Below are 24945 nucleotides of genomic sequence, written 5' to 3'. Positions count from 1 at the left end.
CCCCTTTTCGAAACTTTGAAATCAATTTTTTTTTAGGTAAAAAGCTACTTAGTGTTGAAAGACTAGTCCCAGGTGAAAAATTTATCTCGGGAAATGAATCGATACATATTAGATTCTTATACGTATCGTGATACGTATCTAGTCCGATACAAATAATAATTCATTCACTGTTGGTAGTTCTAATGTTAATAAATAAATATTAGACTCTCACACGTCGATAGAATATTTATTGCAATACTCTCACGTATCGTGATACCCATCTCGTCCGATACAAATAGTAATTTTACAGTGTGATACAAATAATAATACCTCGACTGTTGGTAGTTCTAATGTTAATAAATAAATATTAGACTCTCACACGTCGATACAATATTTATGGCAATACTTTCACGTATCGTGATACTCATCTCGTCCGATACAAACATTAATACGTTCACCGTTGGTAGATTCTAGCGTTAATAGTTTCTTGGGACGATGACCAGAGCGATCGAAGTTCCTTCGTAGTCGTTGGGGAATGCATAAAGGGACGAAGGGTTTAGAGGGGGAGAAAGGACTCTCTGGTGGTTGGGGGGGGAAGAAGCGAAGTACTCTCTCCGGCCTTGTTCCTCCGAAGGATGTCGGCGCGTCGGCATTATGGAAATTCTAACCGGTTCGCCTTTATTATTTTCCACTGCTACCGAATTATGTTCACGAGACAGGGCCGAGGAAAAAAGAATTCCGCGAGCCCACACGATCCGTCTAGAAAGAGGAACGACGGTTTCCGGACGCAAATCGCTCGCTAGACGTTCTGGTATCTATTTATTCGCTTCGACGTCGCGCAGCTACGTACCCACGTACATACGTAACATCCACGATTTCTTATTAGCATATTCAGCGTGATAACCCGCGGGGTGAAGAGGACGAGCTTTTATGTTAATCGCTTCCTCGATCCATTCGATCTGAATTTACTGTATTCGCCGCCGGTATTTCCGGATAATCCTTGTTTACGATGATTCGCCAGGATTCGATATTCCGATCTACGGTTGCTTCGATAGCCACGTTTGTAGTCGATACTCGCGGCATGTGGTTCATTCGTGCCGTGTTTCGATTTTAATTCCAAGGGGATACCGAAGTATCAATTTCATTAAATTTAACTAGTGATATTGTATCTAATAAGATCGATAGTTTCATTGAAATTGGGAATAATATTTTGTGTTTTGGTTCGATAGCCACGTTTGTAGTCGATACTCGCGGTATGTAGTTAATTCGAGCCGTGTTTCGATTTTAATTCCAAGGGGATACCGAAGTATCAATTTCGTTAAATTTAACTAGTGATATTATATCTAATAAGATTAATAGTTTGATTGAAATTGGGAATAATATTTTGTGTTTTTCTTTTTGGATTTGTTTATTCCAGTAGAAACCATTTTTATTCGCCATCGTCGATTTGTAATCGTATTTTCTAATTATTCGATAACGTCGATAGAAAAATCAATATTTAAATCAATTATTTTGTTATTGTCTTCAGCAGTGCATAAAAGTGAATTTTTATTATATTTACGAACCAGTAAATATGACAGATATTAAACATTTTCAACAAACCGAGTCTAGTATTTTATTTCCAGCAATTTCAATTTCAGATTCGTAATTAACGATCTCGAAAACACTTACATACAAATTTTGGTGCAAATCGATGCTTCCGTGGAACATCGATTCTCTGTAACTGTTTCCAGATTTCGTTCGATCCGAACCAGAACGTATCGCGTAAATTCACCGTCAATTACCATCAACGAGCAGTTCGCCCGCTGAAAATTCACTTCGCTCTTCAATGGCGAATCCCTCGAACGGGCTCGCCGCTGCACAAAGGGTACTGCAACTCCGCGTTGCAGGGACACGCGTTGCGCGAACATCTTCGGTACCGGGGACGGGACGACATTAATCACGGCCGCCTGACAGCGGGAACCACGGCGTATAATGCGTTGCATAGATTTATTTATCATGCGCGAACGCGTAAGTCACTCGTAAATGCCCGCGGGCGGCGCCATTAAGGCCCTTTGTAGGTGGGACCATCGCGCACCACTCATTACACGCACTCTCCGGGTCCTGGTTCGTTTTCTCTTCTTTTTTCTTTTTTTTTTCCCCTTTCTCTCCTCTTTTCTTTAATCGGCGGACGTTTCACCAGAACTTCCTTAAATGTACCGTCGACCGTGCCGAGGGAACAAAACGTCGAAGACAAGAGAACTCTCGAACCTTTTACGAGGCTCATGTCCCGCTCGGCGCGGCCTATGACAGCACGCACGCGCGAAACGCGCCTCGCTGAATGTTATTCCGCGCGGTAACGTTAAATTATGGATTCGTCGTGGATTTAAATCATCCCGCGTGGGCGTCACGGGCTCGTTAGCAGTCCGCGGGGCTGAAGTTTCTGGTAACGGTACACGATAACAGGTGATAAACGAGGATAACGCGATGCTCGCGTCGTTAACTTTCGGATCGTCGCGGTGGTAAAATTGTAGACGCGCGATCGTTAAACGGCCCGCTCGAAACGGTACGATATATTTGTTACGAGCTGTGTCGGGTGGTTCGGGCGGTGGACTGGTTTACGGGGTCTAGGGGAGGATTACCGGCTACCCATGGGGGAAAATTGATTCACTCGTTTGCAGGGGATATTCGTGTCTCGGAAAGTGCAGTACGAACGCGTTCATTCAAGGGTAGGACTCTTTTTAATTCGATAATTATTATTTTTCCAATCGATTGTCCAATTTGGTGATCGTTATTTCTCGAATTCATTTTGGAAGTTGGTGATGATTATTTTTCGAATCGATTGTCCAATTTGGTGATCGTTACTTCTCGAATTAATTTTGTAAGTTGGCGATGATTATTTTTCAAATTAATTTTGTAATTTGGTGATCATTATTTTTCAAATTAATCGTCTGATTTGGTGTATTAGACTTAAGATTATTTTAGGATAGAATTATTTTTGGAGTTAATTTTTTAATTTCGTGATTTTTATTTCTCGAATTAATTGTCTGATTTGGTGTATTAGGCTTAGGATTATTTTAGGATAGGATTATTTTTGGAGTTAATTTTCTAATTTGGTGATGATAATTTTTCGAATTAATTGTTTAATTTGGTGATCATGGAGTGATCTTGGAGTTATTGTCAATAACACGTCGAATCTAATTACGAAGAAATTCCAATATTTTTAACTGCGTCACCTAGTCGTTTTACAATACTAGACTCGAAGTGTCAAAACAGTTTCTTAATTTTGAAAAGAGAACATTTTTTCAAGACCACTACCGTCGCGTCTTCCTTCTCTACACTTAACGACACGTAGCGCCCAACTATAAAAGAACTCCACGTTCATTTTGGCTCATTTGATCGGTACCATTGTGTCAAACATTTCACATTCGACCATTCTCACCCTTCTTTAGAGTTGATAACACATAGTCATCCAATCGTAAAAAGAAACTCCCACCTGTTGAATGCCATTTCTTAAACGTAGGCCCTTCTTAGCCCGTACCATTGTGTCAAACATTTCACACTCGACCATTCTCACCCTTCTCTAGAACTGATAACACACAGTCATTCAATCGTAAAAAAAAAAACACCTCCCACCTGTCGAATACCGTTTCTTAAATTTAGGTCCTTCTTATCTCGTAACGTTGCGTCAAACATCTCGCATTCCTTCTCCAGAGTTGATAACACGTAGTCGTGCAATGGTAAAAGAAAAAAAGATCCCCCTGTAATTTTCTCCCCTTCGGTATCCTCCATTCCGGTACCGTTTCCGTTCGTCCCGCGGTAACTTTCGTTAAACGTCTCGGTGGCCAACACGCCGCAATTTGGAAAGTCGAATCCCGTGTACCATCGAAGCGTGACACGTTACGCGGGCATTCGCGACAAGCCAACGCCATTAACGTTTCGAAAATCCGTGGTATAACCTCGCGCGTCAAACCGCCGCCGGATCAAAGGTACCGTGAATCGGTAAAAAGCTTCGGGCGCGGGGCCCTTCGAGTTTCGATATTCGAACGAGACAAATCCACGCCTACCTCGAGACCTTCGCGCTCCTTATTAAGGGCGGACTCGGTCCCCCGGACCCACGTGCCTCGAAACGCCGTAGCGAAAAACGAGAAGCAACGAGCGTGGGGTTGGGGTAGGGTGGGGGTGTGGGGTGTGGGGTGGGGGGAAGGGACGAGGGGAGCGAGGTGGAGGCCCCGGGTTGCCGCATGGGTCCCTGTGTGTGCCCCGTTCCAGGCTGCAGGGATACGCGTGCGTGTGTACGAGCCGGTACGAACGAACGGGGCGCGGCGGTTCTATGCAAATTTATGCGGGTCGAAGTCTCTGCATCTCCCGGGAGAAGGCGCGGACGACGACAACCCACTTGGATATTGGGTTATCGGATACACGAGTGTCCTCGCCCGGTTCCCTACAGTAAATCCTACGTGCGAGAGCGTGCTCTGTCTGAAAGTGGAACTCGGTGCGCGCGAACCCGCCTGCAACAGGCATTGTTGAAATTCAAATCGGGGGGAAAATAGACCGGTCGACCCCGTGCTCTAGCTCGATCCTGGTCGTCTCTGTCTACTCGTGTACGAAGATGTGTCAGCGACTCTGCATCGAACTACTACTTTTTTTGTACAATTTGAAAGTTTTGAGAGTTTTTTTGGGTTTGTACTGTATTACATTTTTGACAAAGGTTTCTTTTTTAAAGTTTGCTCTTTCCAGACGAGAGTCTAGAGCGACTCTGTATTAAAGAATGTTTTTTCCTGATAAATTTCGTTTATTTTGAGTTTATTCGAGGTTGGAAAACAATCTCTAGATCATTCAACTTTTATGAGTGCCAAATGATCTTAAACGCGACTACGATGAACTCTTAGCTCGGTGAAATTCGGACCCAAACGGTACGAAACGACGCGCATAAAACGGGCCAGAGTGTTGTGCCAAAAATTTCAGTACGAATCGAAATGCAAAATACCGTACTATTTTGAGTTTGTGTGGCCTGAACTTTGTTCCTCGAATCAGACGCACGATGGTCACGTTTCATCCGTATTTGATTTGATATTTATGCTTGCTCCAAAATTTTTATTACTAAATGTCTCGTGATATTTATGCTTGCTCCAAAATTTGTATCACGAGTCTCATTCATAGTATTCATGTTTGCTCCAAAATTTGTATCACGAGTCTCATTCTTTATATATTCATGTTTGCTCCAAAATTTATATCACGAGTCTCATTCATAGTATTCATGTTTGCTCCAAAATTGGTATCACGAGTCTCATTCATAGTATTCATGTTTGCTCCAAAATTTGTACCATAAGTCTCATTCATAGTATTCGTGTTTACTCCAAAATTTGTACCTCGAGTCTCATTCATAATATTCATGTTTACTCCAAAATTTGAATCACGAGACTCATTCATAATATTCACGTTTGCTCCAAAATTTGTACCATAAGTCTCATTCATAGTATTCATGTTTGCTCCAAAATTTGTACCTCGAGTCTCGTTCATAGTATTCATGTTTACTCCAAAATTTGTATCACGAGACTCATTCATGATATTCGCGTTTACTCCAAAATTTGTACCACGAGTCTCATTCATGATATTCGTGCTTACTCCAAAACGTATACCACGAATATAACTCGTGTTATTCGTACTTGCTCCAAAATTCGTACCTAACCCAGACTCGTCGAAGTACAGCCAGAAGTAAATATTGAAACCACGCTCGATCCGATAGCATGTATCGACCACCGTTCACAAATCCCGATATACGTTACCCGATAACCGATCCACGGTATATTGGGTGTACCCTTGTCGAGTCCCGACGCGGACAACCCGATCGTTAACCCCTCCCTGTAAGAAAGGCCATTACGCGAAACGGTAATGCTCCCGTCATCATAATTTCAATAAATCCGGTAACGCAGCCACCGTGGCCGGCAATTCGGCTTTTTTCGCCTTTGTCGGCTCCTTCGTACGATTCACTCCGAACGAATCGCCTAGCGCAAATACGTTCCACGGTTTGACGGTGCATATCGAACAGGAGGAACGAGGACAGGTAGAGAGAAAGAGAGAGAGAAGAAAAATCGACGTAGACAATTTCCGGTCGATTCGACACACCTTTACCCTCCCGTATCGTCGAGGGGGTGGCACGGTCCCCCGTGTCTCCCTCTACACGGGCCCCTCGCGGAGCTTGTAGCCACGGAACGCACATACGGCCTAAGGTTGGTTTACCTTAGAATAAAGTGGTTTTTGTTCGGTCCCCGGGCAACTTGTGCAAGTCACGGGGGTTTTGTTGGCGTCGTCCGCGGGTAGGGGAGGGGGGCAGTGGGTAGACGAAGCGGCAACAAGAGCAAAGCCGCGCCACGCGTTGGAGGAGAAACCTACTCTCCTCGTTCGTCTCGAGGATCCAGCGATCTTCTCGACCTCCTCTTACAACGGCGTTGGCTCTCTCGGGCCTTCCATCTACGCGTCCGCGCGACCTTCGCGTGTGTACGCGTGATCCGGCCTCGAGAAGGGACACGATTTCGCATTCTAACGCGTTGTCACCGATCAGAAATTTAGATGAGCTCCCTCGATACGGCCCGTTTCGTACCAGTACCCCCTTCTCCTTCCACGAGCGGTTCGCGATACCGCTTACACCGCGAGACCGATTTTGTAAATTTCGATCGCGCGCCTCGAAGATCGCCAGGTGCGCGTGTTTACGCCCATTTGTATCCCTGGAACGATCGCGTTCGAATTCGTAACGTCGACTTTGCGCGTTCGACGCGTCAGCGAACGATTAACGGTGCCCACGGAACACACGTTGCCCGATTTTGCTCGATCGATGGGCTTTTTATAAGGTTCGTAGAGGTAGAGACCAACCCTCTTGTAACGCGGTGCAGAAATTGTCACGGGTCTTTTATTTTATAGCACTTCGAAAACACGGTGCAGAAATTGTTACAGTTCTGTTCTATGGCACAGTATTCCGAAAACACGGTGCAGAAATTGTTACAGTTCTGTTGTATAACGTATAATGTATACAGTTCTGTTGTACGATATATTGTATACAGTTTTGTTGTATAATATATTGTATAATATAGTGCAGAAATTGTTACAGATCTTCTATTACGTAACATGGTTTCCATGTAGCACGGTTCGACACTCGTCTAGCAGGCGCAGGGTCTATATTGACCCGTGGAGTGTTCACGTCACAGTAGCGAGACACAGCAGCCATTGGTCCGCTTTCGTGCTCGTGATTGTTGAAACGAGTAAAGAAATAGTTTACAAATCCAAGAATGTGAAATTTCGATAAAAGTCCACATATTTGGATACGAAATAATATAATTCAAATCCGGGTCGGAACGAACCCTGAACCTGCCGTTTAAAAATTAATGAACTTGGGTAATCCTCGTGTAGTACGAATGTTTCCATTGCGCTAGATTTCGCGGGACCAAGTAATGTATAATATTTGTACGAAAGATTTTTGTCGTTTCTTGTTTGCTTCGTTTATTTTTTAAACGAATTGCGAAAATATTCCAGGTTTTATTTGAATCGAAAGTATGATTCTGTGAAGAAAATCATAATTGATTTTTTAACCTTCCAGTACTAAAAGTTCATTTTTTAACCTTCTCAGTATTGAATGCATCGATGGTAGGGACGTCCTCTGTAAGGTCTTACATAACCATTCGCAAAGATAGAAAAGTTCGTACTAGTATACTAGGTTTTCTTTACAATAGCTTTCAAAATAATAATACAACACCATAGTGCTCGAGATTATTTTTCCTGCACCGAAAAAATTGAAAGTTTTCTTTACAATTGCTTTCGAAATAACAACGGAAGATCACAGTACTCGAAATGAAGTTTCATCGAACGAGTTTCACCCTTCGAACCGCTCAATATTTTTTCAATCTTACCACTGTGTAAACCATACGCGTAATTTTCTTCGCGATCGCTTTGAAACGATGTCGGAACACCGTAATGCTCGAGTTTATTCTCTCCCGTGTAACAAATTGAATATAATTTAAACGTTAAATATTTTTCGAAACGTTTGAAATCGCGTACACGCCGAAGCTAGTTCGTGCAGCATCGAAGTGGTAAAGGATTTTTCTCGTCGGATCTCGTTCTTCGATCCAGTTCCTGAACTTCTTCGACGCGTCTTTATCAGAGCATCGGATTCCGTATCTGCAATCGAGAGCCTCCCGTGTAATTGCTCCCTCGTGTACGTCTCCACGGGACTCCGCTTTTTGCTCGTTCCGAAGAGTCCGAGCAACATGCAAATCGGTAAGAAACAGATCGAGATCGGTAGTCATCTATAAGCGTCGATCCTTTCTTAGGACAGGATTATAGATAGGATGGACTTCTTCTTCCCTTCGAATCTTCGAAATCACGGTACCGCAGCACGTGTACACGTTGGTTATTTTTTTTTTCCAAAGATGGTTATCCAAGTCTCTCGCTGAAAGCGGGAGAAGTCAGCCTCGGGGAGGGACCCGATCCTTATATGGGGATTTAATTAAGCATTGTGTGATAGAAGCGTGACACCGCAGACTTTATCTCTTCTGTGAAATCTAACCTCCCCGTCGATCGACGTTCATGGAAGCTCGTCGACAGCGATTGAACTTTGTACAAATATTTCGATGGGAAACGTTGCGTAGTAAATGTCTACGAAAATATACAAAAGTTTCTTCACGAGCTTCCACAACGTTCCAAGTTCGTGGACCGGATAAGAATATTTCAATCACGGGTGATCTACAGATCTACTGTCACTCGAGTAAGTGAGCGATAATTCTAGACCGATAAATGAATCGTTTTTTCTCTCAGTATTTTTTAATGTACATTACTCTGTAGAGAGTAAATGTGATCGAAAAATGATCGAATCATCGATTCAACTTTGTACAAATATTTCGATCTATATTTCTATACATCTACTGTCACTCGAATATGTGAGTGATAAATCAATCGTTTTTATTTTCCATTATTTTCTAAAGTACGTTACTCACGAGAGTGTAAAAGTGATGGAAAAATGATCGATTCTAATATAACTCAGTGGAACGTCGTTTGTTTAATTTTAGTGTTCAGAATGTACAGAACTCGGTTCGCAACATTACGATAAAGAAACCCAAAAACGTCCTCTCTCGTTTCCTATAGTATTCTTAACTCCCTAAAAATAATACAAAGACGAGACCCAAGTAAGAATCTAGAATCTACTGTTTGAAAATTAAAACAACACCTTACAGATTGCACAGTGAGATTCTTAATATCCCATTTTATAATCGAACATCCGATCGATCTATTTTTCATTTTCACTTCGCATCGTTTCGCACGTTCAGCAACAGTGCCAAAGACCCGACGCGCAACGTGCTGTCTACCGTCTTCGAACTTTAAACACGTACAGAATCGTCGATCGTTTCCCAATCGCCTAACCGGGTATCGTCGCTACTAAAAAGTGACGACGAAACGTTTTATAAAGCATCCTAACCGCACAACCGGTGAAAGGGGGCGTCGCCAACGAACCCCCTCCAATCCACCGGATCGCAATTACACATTACAGATCGTGAAACCTTTTTCGTCGATAAAGAGAGTAGAAGAAAAAAAGCCGGAACAAGAAAAAAAAAATACAAACACCGATCACAACTCGATATCCAAGTCTCCTCTTCCACCTCCTTCTCCTCCTCCTCTCCTCGATCCTCCGTGCCCCGAACTGTCACCGATTTCCGTGGCGCGACCAAACAAAATCCAATCATGACGATCGAATTTGCTCAGCCGCGGCCCGAGCTGTCGTTCGGCGCACGAAACGAATCTAAAGAGAAGGTGGACGGTCAGAGGGGGCAGAGGAGAAGAAGGTAGATGCACGAAGCGGAGGGTCCCACCCACTAGTGGCCCTCCACTCGGAGTTCAGGACTCGTGACCACCTCGGGCTGATATGTCGAACCGAAACCCTTCGTTTCTTCTCGACTCGCATCCCTCTCTCTCGTTCTATCTTTCTCTCTCTTTCTCTTTTTCTGTCTCTCTTTTTCTCTTCCCCCTCCTCCGTTCTCTCTTTCTCGAGTCAGCGATCATCCACGGGAACCGTGGTCCCCCTCGTGCTCGTTCCTCCTCTGACTCGCGCGGACTCGCCGTCCTGTGTGGCTCTCACGAATACTCTTCCCATGATTTACTCGCGCGCCACGAAAGAGAGAAGCATCTTTTTGCCGTGCTCCTCTCGCTCCTCTCGCTCCTCTCTCTATCTCGTCGGCGGAATCTTCGCGGTTTCGAATAGGAGACGAGGTCTAGTCCGGCTAGAGGAAGCCGCCGACCCGATGCTTTTCGGCGATACGAATTGAATAATTGCTCGGCTCTACGGCTGGGAAGAGCCGCGGAATCGGGCGCTCGTTGTGTTTCTGTCGTTCGGTTACCGGATGGAAAAATCGATCGGCTCGAGATGTTGCTTGTACGACGAGATACATAGTTGTATCGGCGAACGGGGAGATTATTGCGAGAAACCACGAGAGGTTCGTGTGGTTAATCGACGGAGTTATTATTTTGAAATGCCAGCAACGAGCGGAACTTTTATTTTCGTTTCTTCTCGCCGGGTCTAGACAACCGAGGTCTTTCGGTAAGCTCGGTTTTAAGTGTGCCGACGAAACCGGCCGTGAAAAGCTCGGAGCTTTGGGCTCGATTGTGATCTTCGAATGATTTAGTTGTAATTGGAATTGAAAATTTTGCATTCGTTGCGAGATGTACTAAATTGTTCAATAAGCTCGGTAAGCTCGGTTTCAAGTGTTTCGACGAAACCGGGCGTGAAAAGCTCGGGGCTTTGGGCTCGATTGTGATCTTTGAATGATTTAGTTGCAATTGGAATTGAAAATTTTGCATTCGTTGCGAGATGTACTAAATTGTTCAATAAGCTCGGTAAGTTTTCGGTAGGCTCGGTTTCAAGTGTTCCAACGAAACCGGGCGTGAAGAGCTCGGGGCTTTGAGGTCGATTGTAATCTTTGAGTGATTTAGTTGTAATTGAAATTGAACATTTTTCACTCGTTGCAAGAAATACTAGGTTATTCGATAAGTTTTGTCGTTCGATAAAACTTATTGTACCGTATAATACTAGGTTGCTCGATAAGTTTTGTCGTTCGATGAAACTTATCGAACAATAAGATAGGGAATATTAGATAGTGAAATAAATGGAAAATTTACGGGAATGCAGTTCTGCAACTATGTGCATTTAAAGGTTAATTTCGATACTTCGATTCTGGAAATGGTTGCATCGTTGCACATTTCTTTTCGTAATGCATTTCTTGCTCGGTCCTCTTGATTTGGAATTGAAATTGAACGCGGTGTTTTTCGAACGTTGCGCGCAAAATTGAAACAAATTATTCTACTCGTTACAATAAGTACACACTGACGGTGTACTGAATGAAAAATTTACAAAAATATGTAGAAACGTAATGTCGATTACGAGTAATAAACGACGCACGAGTACGTTGCAATTTTCCAACCGTATGCGTTTATAAACATTTCCACACTTTTCACAAGTTTCACTTTGCATCTGTACACGACACTTTTCGTAATTCATTTCCCAATTTTATCATTTTCGGTAACTGTAATTACGAGCGAAGGAATATTTCAATGTACAAATCCTACACGCAAATCTTTGCGTTCCATTGGAGCACGCAAATGAAAAATTTACTAGAAATTTTTGTAATTTATTCACCGATCCAACGAGAACTATCTCCATTACCATGTTCGCTTCCCCTTCCTATTTCGCTTGTTACCAAGTGACCATCCCCTCCACACTCATCGATGCAACGAAACGAACGATGCAACCTCTCGTGCGGTAATCGAGGTTGCAACAATAGAGGTTCCAGCGTAAACAAAACCGCGAATCGGGACGAGAATCACGAAGTACGAAAGATTCGATGTTATCTCGTATATTGTTCCTTGCACATCGTTGATTCGAACATCCGTGGAACTGTAAATTGATTTCTTTCCACTCCTGACGAGTATACATCCTATTCGTGGCACACGCGTGAGAAACGCTCGCGATTGGACGAAGATCGTCCGGTTAATCGATTCTTTCGTCCTCGTTTTACGCGCGTAAACGTTGTTTACGGTTTATTAATTATCGCACGGTCTCGATCGACCGATTCGTCTTTCGGACCCGATCGTATCGATCCGTGAGCAATTTGTCGTACTGTCATCGTGACGGATACCACTGACACGAAATAAAGATGGACGATGGTAAGTTTCGACGCTCTTTATCCCTCGACCCGATAGCCTCGCGGGCCAACCACTTACGACAATTAACCGAGCACGAGATCATCGTGTGTCGGTGCGTAGACGTACCTTGGGAACCGTAGAGTCGCTCTTCGAAAAAGCTGACAGTCGTCAATTATCTCGAGCTCGTTTTTTTACCTGCCAGGAGTTTCTCTCGGTTCGTCTTAACCCCTTTACTTAATATCCAAATAGTCGAACTTGCGATACACGTGGCCCGAATTGTAACAAAACGCTCGTAACAAAATCGATCGTGTTCTGTGTCGTTGCTCGACACGAGTGTTTCGAGATTTATTTCGAGACAAACTTGAAATTTCAAATATTTTAATTCGAGTTGCAAGTATGACCGAACGAAAGGTCGGATGAAAGGTTCGATCGAATTTGACTCGAGTTGGGTTATTTTATTTATCAAACAATTGGAAATTGTTCATTTTCAACTTCGTGTCTCTACTTGGGGTTCGATAATGAGCGAAGAAGAAACATCAGATCTTTGCTCAATTTCTCCTGGTTTTGTTGCATCATAAATCTTGAAAAAATCGAAGATATTCAGATTAGGAAGTTGTGTAATTTAGAAATTATGCAAAAATCTGATCGGTAGTTTTTGATATTTATTATCCCTCTGGTGTGCATAGTTGAAGTTGAAAATTTGCATATTGGATATCTTATTCGATTATACGCTATACTCGTGAAAATACGAACACTTTTATTTTCGATGCAGTGGATTTACAAAGGGGATAAATAATTATACTCCTCTGCTACTTTATCAAAGTTAAATTCAGCACTCGTAATTTCTACTCCAGGGGTTGTTATTTAACGTTTCTTCGAATGTCTTTCTTTCAAAGTCACGAGAGGAATACAATTTTTTTTCTACGAGATAGTAAACCTTGAAAATCTCCAATTGTAGAACGTATATATTCGATAAATTTCCAAAGAGAATCGAGATTCGTAACCGTAATTATCTAATCTTTGGTTACGATCACGTTACAGAAATTTCTCGCAAAAATAACCAAAAATAAAAATACAAGAATGATCGAATGTGTCAAGTTTTATAATTCTAACTATCCACTCTCACGTTACAATTGCATCGTCCAAATTTCACAATTTTACTTCAAAAGCAAAAATCACCAATGATAATTTCTCCTCTTTTCAGCGTTACATTTAAAAAACAAAAATACAAAGTTCTACTTTCCTCGAGTTCTATAACCCTGTCTAATTTTTCACTAAAATTACATCACCCAAACATCACGACTTCGCTTCTCAAAAATCACCAATGATAATTTCCCCTCTTTTCAGCGCTACGCTCGAGAAAATCCTAAACAAAAATACAAAACTGATCGAATCTCTCGCCTTTCGCAACCCTATCGATCAAATCTATAGTATAACAATTACATCACCCAAGCTTCTCAAAAAAAAAAAAAACCACCAATAATCGTATCCCCTCTGTCCAGCGTGAGATTCGCGAGAATTTCATCGGTAAATGTCCGAATCGCCGTAAAATTCGTTTAATTGCATGATAAATCTTGAAAAAATCGGAGACGTTTAAATTACAAAGTTGTGTAATTTAGAAATTATGCAACAACCTGTTGTAATTGTATAGTACAACAATTACATCACCCAAGCTTCTCTAAAAAAAAAAAAACCACCAATGATCGTATCCCCTCTGTCCAGCGTGAGATTCGCGAGAATTTCATCGGTAATTATCCGAATCGCCGCGAAATTCGCGAACGAACCTCCCGTGAAACTTGTAACTCGCAAGCGGAATGGATAAAAAATCGTTCGTTCCCGAAACGAAGAGGCATGGAACTCGTTCTCGGTAGCTGGCGCCGATTAGGGTAGAAAATTCTCGAAAGTTCGCACGCGACGTTAATGAATCCGGCGTAGAGTCGTCTTCGTAGCGTCGAGAGAGCCGGTCGAGTTGGCTGGCGCAATTAAGAGGTTAAGGTTATCTACCTACGTGCAATATTTACGGTACCGGTCGCGATGGCAGCTCCGGGGCTAATAGACGAGGAAACGTTCCTCTCGCTTTCTGGCGTCCTTTGTTTTTCTCGTCGTTGGGCTCACCGCGGTCTTCGAGCTCTTCGGTACGACCCACACGCGAGGAGATAAAGTGGAGGATGATCGACGCAGTAAATAAGGTATAGAATACGCATATGTAAATCACGAAGGGCGCACCCACGCCCCCTTGCTCTCGGCCGAGCGGGGTTTTTCTGTCCTCTTCGTTCCCTCCCGCGCGCGCTGACTCTCTGTTTTTCTCTGCTCGAGAAGAGGTGGAGAAGGAGGTGGAGGAGAAGACGGCTCCTCCGTGTGTTCCGTGTCTGGTTTCGTCCTCTTCCCTCTGCCTGGTTCTCCATAAACCTCACGTGGCGGAGAGTACCGGGCGGTTAAGCGACGAGGAAGAAAAAGGGTGGCCCGAAAGAAGAGAGGAAGGTGCGTGCACGAAGGTGGCTCGGGGCCCCGGCTGCACACAATGCACTCGCTCGCGGTCCGCGTTCGTGTGCGCCGAGTGCACTTCAACTTCTTTCCAGCGCCTCCTCAACGCCGAGATAAAGCAACCGTGATACCACCACTCCTCTTTCTACCGCTGGTTCCACCCTCGTCGCTTCAACCTTGCACACTCGGTGGTAAACGACGCCCACCCTTTCTGGCTCTGGTCGTCTGGATATTTCGCGGTCTAAGATCCACGGATGGACGGAACCAAGGATTTTTCGAGATGCAACGGTTAATCGCACCGTTCCTACCGTCGCTTCCGATCACTGGCGTGGATATCGATACGCCTCGATATAATTCTCCGACGAATCATTTCCACCGTATTCGTTTAATTACGGACACGCGCCCCGAACGTTGTCTTCCGGCACTGGAAGCGCCGCGTAATCGATAAGTGGACGCGGATAGGAGCCGGTGTCTACGGACGATGAACGCAATTAACGCGCCTCGGAACATCGTTCGTGCGATTGGATACGGTCGATCCGGAGCTGTTCGTGCGCACAGCTCCGGAACAAATCATCGAGGATTTCGCGAGTTTCAGATTTCCTCGAATTCAACGATTCGTAGCGATTCGAAACGATTTTTTAAAAGAAATAGACAGCATCGATAGGGTTACAGCACTCGAGAGATTCTCTTTGGGAATTTATTTAATCTGTACGCGCGATTGTCTCACCGAGTATTCCACTGTAATTTTTCTGTACGAGAAACATTTTATATCTGTTTCATTTTTATATCGATTTTATATTTTACGTCGATAAATATTTCGAAGGATATCTTACGATGTCGTACAAGAATGTTCTCGTTGAGAATCTTTTATCCTAACATTTCATTAATACGAAATAGAGTTTTAGGGAGTTTAAGGAATTCACGCTATTAATTTCGTAACAATCCTTCTCCATTTCGCGCAGTTCGGAAGATTGAGCCACGCGATTAGGCATACTCGGGCTAGTGATTTAATGTCTACTTATTACCTACTACTTTATCTGTTTTTCTCTCACCACTCGTGTATCCGTTGCCGAATGTTTACTAGCTTTAGACGTATCACGGTACCGATATCTATTATTAGAAACTATTTATATTTCGTACTGTGAATATTTATCGTAACAAAGAAATATATATCTCGGCGGATGAGTAAATAGGACACTTGTCCCTGGTCCCGCGATCTCTAGAGGTGGATGTAACCGTTGGAAGTCGAGTGTAATGAAATCAAGCGGGATTTAAAATATTCGTAGAGATCGTGGAGGAACGAGACGGTGTTCGATAAGTGTTTACGAAGATTCTCGGATTATCCGACACGATAAATTTCTATGAAACGTTCAACCTCCTGCATAATTTCGATCGTTCCCCGAGACGCAAAAAACCTCGAATAATAGAATATCGACGACACGACTCCGTAATATATGCGTCCTAAACCGACCCGAGGCCCCGATAATTCGAACCCGAGTCAATGGAGGTTTACGTCGTCGTGGGGAATTCCATCGTGGGCACCACGGTAGAATATACCGTGTTCTCGACGGAAGTCAAAACACGAGTCATCTCCGCCTAATCGCGTGGCTTAATCTTCTGAACTGCGCCCACCGTCCCGGTGTTCCTTGATCTCGTAAAGAACTCGATCTAACGTAATTAATTCCACGGATACCGCGGGTGGCGTTTGACTATAAAACGGGCGTGCCGTGTATTATGGGGGTCTGGGAAATTTATATCCCGTCGGGGAAAATCCCATGAAAAATTCGACAGGAGGCGTGCTGGGCGACGAACGCCACGGAGACCAGCGATCTCTCTGTCCATTTTGTCTTTTTCTTTCTTTCTCTCTCGTCGTCTATCTCTATTAATTTTCTTTCTATTTATATGAGAAACTGTCCATGTATGCATCTGGGTATCTGTACAGGTTATTTAATTTATTTACCCGTCTATCTAGGTGTTTATCCGTCTATGTAGGTATTTATATGCCGATCTATCTGTCTATCTACGTATTTATCTATTTGCCTAACTAGATACTTATTTAGGTATTTATCGATGTATCTATGTAGGTATGTAGATAGTTATTTAGGTATTTATCGGTCCATTTATGTAGTTATCTATACAGGTATTTATCTAAGTATCTAGGGATTCATCTATCTATCTATGTACCTATCTAGATATCTACCTATTTACCTATCTATCTATCTATGTACCTATCTAGATATCTGCCTATTTGCCTATCTATCTATCTATTACCTATCTATCTAGGCAAGTATGTATCTAGCTATCTAGATACCTGTCTATCTAGGTATTGTCTATCTAGGTATTGTCTATCTATCTATCTATCAATCTATCTAGGTATTTACCTATCCATCTAGGTATCTGTCTATCCATCTATCTAGATATTTACTTATCCATCTAGGTATCTATCTACTTATCTAGGTTTTTATCTACCTATCTATCTATCTAGGTACTTATCTATCTGTCTAGATATCTATCTACCTATGTAGATATCTATCTACCTGTTTAGGTATTTACCTGCCTACCTATCTATCTATCTAGGTATCTATCTACATCCTCTTTTTCTCTATTTCTTCATCAAAGCTCTCTTTCTTTATTTCTCCATCAAAACTCTCTTTCTCTCTCTATCTACCGATGCTCTCTCTCTTTCTATCTATCTATTCTCCTTCTCTCTCTGTCTCTCTCTCTCCCTCCCCCTCTCCCCGTCGAATTTTGAACGTTCGAGCGCGACGCGTACGGGGTTCCTCGTCGGCGGCCTACTCGGGGCCCGAGCACAGAGGGACAGAGAGAAAAAGCGAACGAAAGGAGGATCACGGAGAAAGAACGAGAAAGGGAGAGCTGGCCAAATCGTAAATAAGAAGGCGATTGTCCTTTTAAGCGGCATGGGGCCCCGCGCCGGACCGAGTGGGGGCAGCCCTTCGAGAAAGGGGCCCCCACTGATTGTCCCTAAAGAATGGTAGCCGCATGACGGCCCCATTGTTCGAGTGCCGGGTACCTGTACACTCGTAACACGTGCGCCTGTGTGCACATCGTCGCTCGCTCTCTTACTCGCGCGCGCACTCCACATACACGAAACTTACTCTCTCGCTTCGCGACGAGGATGAGGGTTAGGTGTATCTGCGTATCGTTCCTCCAGTCCCTTTTCCTTCTCTGTCGTCTGTTCTCCAAGTTTCTTTCTCTCTCTCTTTTACTAGCTCTCTCTCTCTCTCTCTTCCTCTCTAGTTCTCTCTGGTCTCTCCCGCTTTTTCTCGCGATCTCTTCGACGCCGCAGAAGCGAGGGCCTAGGTACAACCAGACGATTGGCACGCGAAACAACCTGTTGATTGTCTTATACCTGTTGCGCCCGGAGGTCGCTCGTTTTACTCGCGATCCTCGCATACTATCGCGAAACTTTCCCTTCGAGGGAATATTTCAGATAGTTTTTACCATCCCGGACCGGATATCTTACACGTTTATGGTAATACCACGAGTGCTTCGTAGGTGTAATTTATAGCGGTCGACGTTGACGCGGAGAGTACTTCCTCGTTAAGAGTCCGGATTTTTACCCCGATAAAAGTTTCCAAGTTGCCCCCTGGTGTACAAGCCGACTCGCAGGCTGGCTCGAACTCGATGTAGAAATAATCTATCTCGATCTATCGCGATTCGTCTCGAACCACAAACAGAGGAGCTTCAGTTTTCGGAAGGAAATGCAAAGAATATTTTCGAAACATGTATACGGGAGCTGAAAGATAAAATTTCGTGGGAAAGCAGTAATGGATTGTCATCTTCCGTTAACGCTTCGTTGAGTTTCCTCAATGAGAATGAGTCAAAACACGGCTTGGTTATTTTTAATTGTACAATTCAAAACTTTTTGAAAATTAATCGAATAAAGTTGCACACAGCGAGCTAGCCTCGCATTACATGCTCTCAATGACCCAAATTTCGAAGCCACATTACTTTCGTTGAATGTAAAATAATGGTATTTCTCGATGGAAACTATTGTACGATATATTTTCCGCTCGTTCCCGAACCAATGCACAATTCTTATCCAGTTTTTCATCGCACAGTTCGATTCGACGAGTATCAGAGCCACCTGTTGAACACTGTAGCACCTGTTGCAGAGTTTCAAGCTCCCTTCCCGATTCGGTCGCTTTTCTCGACTTGGTTCTCCTCGATCTAATTATAGCCCTGTAGATTTCGCGTGTAATTTATCCCCTTTGTGCAGTCCCATTTTCTCGTGGAACAACGCCGTGCCACCGGTTTCAGAAGATGGCGTGCTACAAAGTAACCCTCGACCGGCTACTTGTTGATTGTTTTGTAGGTACCTGTTGCACAAAGATCCGTGCTTCTTTCGTTACACGAACGCCCTCCGCGTCGAATTCCAATCTTTTCTGACACAGAGACGACAAGATCGCGAACGAAGAACGATAATTCGATCGGTGTTTCCACCGAATGCACTTTTATCGGATCGATACAATACATTTTGGAACTTTCTCAATTAAAATATCACCGTGGAAACCTATCCTAGATTTTTGTTGGTATATCTATCGATTAATACATTTAGAGGTATTACACGCACAAATATTTGTTTAAATTGTACACAATTGAAATTTTTCGGTACCAACTTAATAATTTCCACAATGTAGACTCGAGTCATTTACATCGAACGAATGCACTTTTATCGAATCGATACAATACATTTTGGAATTTTCTCAATTAAAATATCACCGTAGAAATCTAACAAAAAATCTTATTAGTATATCTATCGATTAATACATTTAGAGGTATTACACGCACAAATATTTGTTTAAATTGTATACAATTGAAATCATTCGATACCAAGTTAATAATTTCGACAATGTTGACTCGAGTCATTTACATCGAACGAATGCACTTTTATCGGATCGATACAATACATTTTGGAATTTTCTCAATTAAAATATCACCGTGGGAACCTATCAAAGATTCTTGTTGGTATATCTATCGATTGATACATTTAGAGATATTACTCGCACAAATATTTGTTTAAATTGTACACAATTGAAATCATTCGATACCAAGTTAATAATTTCGACAATGTAGACTCGATTCATCCACATCGAACGAAATATCGTCCTGAAAACTAACGAAGTAGAGCCATTACCTACCCAAGATTCGCGTCGGTAGATCGATCAGTGTAATACAATTCAACGTGGATATTGGTAGCTGAAAAATTCATTGAAATTGCACACGATTGAAATTATCCGATGGAACATTGCACCACTAACTCGGGGCAACGTGGAATTTCTTAATTCGTATTAAATTCCATGCCTCTCTTGTTCACCAGGGAATCTCGATTCACGGCTGGTGCGTCCACAAATACAATTCTGCGGATCGATAAGGATCTCGTTCCTTAGCGAACAAGTGGAATAGCATTTCAAGACGCGTATCTACCTCGCTCCGGTCCGGCTCGATCCTGCATTTTCCAAACAAACTGTTCTGTTTGCACTTGAAATTTATAATACGACCGAGAGACGTTAACGAGACCATCGAGGACTCGGAGACGGTCCACCCGTAGTCGCTGGAGTTTATTTATAGAAGACTCACTTTGGCCCATTGAAGGAGCCCCGTCTGGAGAATCTCTCGTCATACGTGATTCGTTCTCGAGCTGTTATGATACCCAGCTGCGTGTGGCTCGGGCTTTTCACGTTCAATGTTCTCCGCAACGCACTCGAAACCCCGAAAAGACATCCCCGGCGACGGTGGCTCCGTGGCGGGACGTCGTTCCGTTCCCAAGGATATCCTCAAATTAGACACTTCGGGAGCGTTCCGTCTCTGCATTATTCATGACCCTTCAACGGACTTCGCATAAATTTTCTGCCGAGAGTTTGAAACCCTCCTGCGAGAAAAAGAGCGAGACAGAGTGCTAGAACCATCTCTTACCTGCTTAATCTTCGAACCGTGGCCTCGATTGAGCTTCTTATTTAACCCCTTGCGTCGATATTAGCAAATTCTCGCTACGAATATATTTAAAATTCGTCTACTGGAAAGTTTCCTCCTTCAATGTTCATTTCGCGAACGTAAATGCACGTAGAATTCGATGAACTGGAGTTAAGGTTTCAAGGATGTGGATATCTTGGGTACTGACGTTAGAATCGATTTTTAAAGAGAGCTAAACATCGGTTAGTTTAAAATCGAAGTACAGAAAGCGGTATCCAGATTATCGACGTAAGGACAACCTACGATGAAAGATCGTAAACAATTTTAGACACTGTCGATCGACGTGTCGAAATCATGGTAAAATTGTCCAAAGAACGAGTACTACGATAAATCTAGTTCCGCGATAAATCGAAAACTTTCGAACGAAACGTAAAGAAGGGTATTTCATTTATCGACGCAAGGGTTGGTAAAGATTCGTAAAAAGCGCTGAACATCGTCGATTTGCACTGTGAATTCTACTTCTGCGGTATTTCGAAACCATCGAAAAGATTCAAACGATGTATCGAAAGAGATACTTCGGTTATCGATGCAAGGGTCGATCAAGATTTCTTATCGAGATTCGATCGGCCCTGTGCGTACCACTTTGAATCAATGCTTGAACATCGAACGTTTAAAATTAAAATACAGAAAACGGTACCGTGGTTATCGATGTAAGGATAACCCAGTGGTCCAGTTCCGCGACGCATCGCGGACAACATCGAAAACTTTCAAACGAAACGCAAAGAGGAGCGGTCCAGTTTATCGGCTCGAGGACCCGATCAAGATTCTTAAAGAGCGTTAAATATCGCCGATTTGCATTGCTCGCGCACGGTGCCGGCGTTCCGCGGATATTCGGCTTGGAAAAGTGGATCCGGTTTGGGTAACGATAGGGTTGCTGGCTCGCGGTTTCGTGCCCCGTACCCGAAAACGTCCCCCAATCGCGATCGGGGCCCGAGAAGAGAGTGCATTAAGGCCCAGGGCGCCCGGATCTCTCCTGTCCTCCTTCGTTTCGCTTCTCGTCTCTCCTCCGTACCTTTTGGGCCCGTCATTAACCGGAGACCCTCCTCTTGGTGAAGCCATTACCCATTCAAATTACGCTTATCGGGTGGGTCCTTTCTCGAGTACGTGCACCTTTTAAGGTCCCAGAAAATGGACGAAGAGCCGATGGGGCGGACGGGAGACGAGAAAAAAGAGAGAGAGAGAGGAAAAAAAAAGGGTTAAAGAGGAGAAACGGAGGTATTAAGACTCAGCCGGTGTACAAATCACGCGGTGTGCATCGGCGTGCATTATTGCTGTCCGGCTTGTTGCTCGTGGACAACAGGACTACCTGCAGATAACGCTCCCCGAGCTACGTTTCTGGTTCTCGCCACGTCCCCGGTCGCCTCCTACCTCTATCCCGATTCTGTCTCTTATGAATTATTTGCCTCTCACGGCTCCCTCTATCTGCGTTGCCTTCGAGCAAAGTGCTCTCGACCGCTACCCAAACGTCCGGTCCTTCGCTCGGCTCCTTTCGACGCCGTACACGTGTGTGCTCGAGATACCATCTCTGGCGGGAAGAGGCTGTCGAAGCGAATCGGGACGATTCTCTACCCGTGAAAATCGAGATACGACGGGGACTCACGTGGCGGCGAACGAGTCCCCGTCTTTCACCGGGAGTAACGACCAACGAGTACTTCGATCTGACCAACTCGCAATTTCTGAAACTATCGTTTTCAGTTCGATCGAACGCTGTAAGCTAATACCTGGAAGCTGATATTGGATTTAGAGTTTTAGAGTTTAGATTCTTTTAGTAGAGATACGATTGGACAAAATTGATATTTCCCAATTTGTGAAATTATAATCTTCAGTTTTATTCAAATACAGCTAATGCGTGGACTTTTATTGGATACTCCATTTAAGAGTTTAGATTCTTTTAGTAGAGATACGAACTCTACCTTTGTCGAGATATCACTTTTTTATTCGGTCTTTGCAATTAAGTGGAGTATTTATAGTTTTAAAGTTAACCTATTCGTAAGATTATAGTAGATCTACTTCTTCAGGGTTAAGATCCTTTTGGTAGCGATACAAACTTAGGATTGGACAGAATTGATATTTCTCCCAAGGATTCTTCCTCCTACTTTCAACAGGATCTGTCGAACTACCAATTTGTGAAATTATAATCTTCAGTTTTATTAAAATAAAGCTAATACGTGGACTTTTATTGGATCCTCAATTTTAGAGTTTAGATTCTTTTAGTAGAGATACGAACTCCAGCTTTGTCGAGATATCATTTTTTGATTCGATCTTTGCAACTCAAGTAGAGAATTTATATTTTCAAAGTTTGATTCAAAGTTAACGTATACGTGAGATTATAGTAGAGCTATTTCTCAAGAGTTAAGATCCTTTTGCTAGCGATGCAAACTTAGTTTATTCTTCCTTCCATTTTCAACAGGTGCGATCTATCAAACCCCCAATTTTCGAAACTATAATTTTCAGTTCGATTAAGAAAATATCTAACACGTGGACTTCTATCAGATCCCCCACTATCAATTGTTACGAAACAAAAATCGATATTCTAGATATCTGATCGCAAACAAGTGTTCAGGACGAACGAGTTGAGAGTAGTATTTAAATCGTAGTATCTCGTACGATCGTAGAGGACACGAGGATAAATTTCTTGAACGGTGCAGAGATTTTCGGCGCGAGAAATCGGCTCGTACACCGAGAGTGGCTCGAAGTTAATCCGAGTACGTGTTACGCCGTTAGAATACAGAATCGGTGGCAATTAATTTCACGTGTTATTACTTAAACGCGAGTAATACACGAATCGCTATAGGCGATGTGCCCTAGATCGGTTTTAAATTACCGTTCGGTAATGAATGTTGCCAACCGCCGAAACGATCGAGGCACCGATTCATTTATGACTTAACGGGTAGTAAATACAGTGCTCGAGTTGTCCGGTGCTATACTAATCCGTTTTTATGGCAGTCGATGAAATCCAGGGCCTCGAGGAAACGAGTGCACTTTTATCGGAGCGATGCACTTCGTCGAGGTTGGGAATTGTTATGGCGTACGGGTCTCTAAGGGCTCTCTAATCATTACCCTGTTACAACTGTTTGGGAATTCTAACAAGCGAGGAAAAGCATTTTAAGGCCTCGCATCGGTTCGTTAGAGGTCTAACGAGGGGCGAATCGCATTGCAATAATTACTCCTTACATGGTCATGAATGTGCACCGCTTGTCCGGCTCGCGAGATGGATGGCGATCGATGTCCATTTGTAAAGTAGCGCTAATCCGCTAATAAGCTGCACACTGTATTGCGATTGTTTTCCACGTTACGGTGGCTTCGTTCCTTGCCACGGTTACGCGAGCAACTTACCCGACCGAAGTGGTCCTCTTAATTGATGGATTTAATATACTCTTACGCGAACAGCGCTCTTTAAATATTTCACGCATGGTTTTTCTCACGTGGACACGATTAACGAAGTCTGGATCAACATTGAAATAAATAATAGGTTGCTCGATAAGTTTTGTCGTTCGATAAAACTTATTGAACAGTACCGTTGTAGTACTTTTGATAAGTTATTGAACAGTACTGTTGTAGTACTTTTGAAAACTTAGTGAACAGTACTATTGTAGTACTTTTGAAAACTTATTGAACAGTATTCTTATAATACTTTTGAAAACTTATTGAACTGTACTATTGTAGTACTTTTGGAAACTTATTGAACAGTACTGTTGTAGTACTTTTGAAAACTTATTGAACAGTATTCTTGTAGTACTTTCGAAAACTTAGTGAACAGTACTGTTGTAGTACTTTTGAAAACTTATTGAACAGTATTCTTATAATACTTTTGAAAACTTATTGAACAGTATTTTTGTAGTACTTTTGAAAACTTAGTGAACAGTATTCTTGTAGTACTTTTGAAAACTTATTGAACAGTATTCTTGTAGTACTTTTGAAAACTTAGTGAACAGTACTATTGTAGTCCTTTGAAAACTTATTGAACAGTTCTGTTGTAGTACTTTTGAAAACTAATTGAACAGTACTGTTGTAGTACTTTTATCGAACGTCGAAACTTATCGAGCAACCTAGTACTATACTTTTCGATAAGTTTTATCGAACGACAAAACTTATCGAACGATCATCCGCATCGATACATCGAATCTTTCGATGTAGAACGATTCATTTTTCGTTAGTGAATTTTTTGAGAATCTTGGAAATCTGAAAAATCTGAAAATTGAACATAAAGTGTGGGTAATATTAATTTCCTAGAACCCTAAGTATCTTCCGTATTAGGGCAACTTAAACATCGACCTTAGTAGATTAAGCGTGTCTATTCAAGATACCAAAGTATAAGTATTAACA

General features: G+C 42.8%; 1 protein-coding gene across 3 annotated transcripts in view; it reads left to right on the top strand.

Annotated features, from left to right (window-relative positions):
- The window catches only part of N (neurogenic locus Notch protein), a 481045-nt gene that overhangs the window by 260212 nt on the left and 195888 nt on the right, over positions 1-24945 (top strand). The window lies entirely within an intron of this gene.

The sequence above is a fragment of the Ptiloglossa arizonensis genome, chromosome 2, assembly GCF_051014685.1.
Source record: "Ptiloglossa arizonensis isolate GNS036 chromosome 2, iyPtiAriz1_principal, whole genome shotgun sequence".
In the NCBI taxonomy this organism is placed as follows: domain Eukaryota; kingdom Metazoa; phylum Arthropoda; class Insecta; order Hymenoptera; family Colletidae; genus Ptiloglossa; species Ptiloglossa arizonensis.
Note: the sequence above shows the minus strand (reverse complement) of the source record. Positions and strands in the feature narration are given on the sequence as shown.